This window comes from Tenrec ecaudatus, unplaced genomic scaffold (genome assembly GCF_050624435.1).
Source record: "Tenrec ecaudatus isolate mTenEca1 unplaced genomic scaffold, mTenEca1.hap1 Scaffold_121, whole genome shotgun sequence".
In the NCBI taxonomy this organism is placed as follows: domain Eukaryota; kingdom Metazoa; phylum Chordata; class Mammalia; order Afrosoricida; family Tenrecidae; genus Tenrec; species Tenrec ecaudatus.
Window position 1 is genome coordinate 593627 of NW_027457771.1, and position 1331 is coordinate 594957.

The window sequence follows — 1331 nt, forward strand, 5'->3', positions numbered from 1 at the left end:
ATATATGGTAATTCACCATGACCAAGCAAGATTCATACCAGGGATAGTTCAACATACGAAAGACCATTAGTATCATGTGCCACATTGACATGAAAAACTCTAAGAACCACATGATAATATTGATAGATGTGGAAAAAGCATTCGACAACATCCAACACCAATTCCTTTTTAAGACACGTCAGGAGATAGGAATGGAAGGACAATTCCTCAAGACAATACAAGCTATATATGAAGAACCAACAGCCAACATGGTAGTCAATGCAGAAAAGAGGAACACAATTCCACAGAAAAAGGGTCCAGACAAGGATGCCCCTCGTCCCCACTCTTATTTAACATCGTACTGGAGGTTTTAGCTCGCAGCATAAGGCAAAGGAGAGACATCAAAGGTATTCGTCTGGGGAAGGAAGAGGTAAAACTATCGTTATATGTAGATGACATGATTTTATAAATGGAAAATCCCAAAAGATCCAAAAGGGGCAGAGTGGCAGGATACAAGATCAACAAACAGAAGTCCACTGGACTGCTATACATATCAGCTAAAATAACAGAAGAGGAGGTCAAAAAGGTGGTACCCATCACAATAGCCAAGCACAAATTAAAATATCTAGGGAAATAGCAGACTAAAAGAACAAAAGATTTATATGAGGAAAACTATGGAACACTATTGCAAGAAACCAAGAGTGATTCAACAAATGGGAGAATATCCCATTTTTGTCGATCAGAAGACTCAATATAGTAAAGATGTCAGTTCTCTCCTAGGCACTATATAACTTTAATGCAATCCTGAGAGAATTACCCTCATCTTTCTTGAAAGAAATGGAAAAACTGATTACCAAATTCATATGGAGAGGGAAGAAGCCCAGAATTAGCAGAGACTCCCTAAGAAGGACACAGTGGGAGAGCTTGCTTTACCTGACTTTAGCACATATTATAATGCCATCATGGTCAAAACTGGGAGGTATTGGTATAATGACAGATACTTAGACTACTGGAAAAGAACTGAAAACCCAGAAATAAAATCATCAGCATACAGACAACTCACTTTTGATAAAGCCCCCAAAATATCAAAAGCAGGTACCCTCTTTAACAAGCGGTGTTGGAAAAAATGGATATCTACCTGCAGAAAAATGAAGCATGACCCTTATCTGACTCCATGCACAAGAATAAACTCAAGGTAAATCACAGACCTTGAGGTAAAACTCCAAACTATTAGGTCCATCAATAAGGGAACTGGGACCAATCTGAGAATTTTGGCACTGGGAATACATGGGATAGCAGAAACAGGGAAGGACACAAATGCACATGAGTCACAAATTGACATGTGGGATACA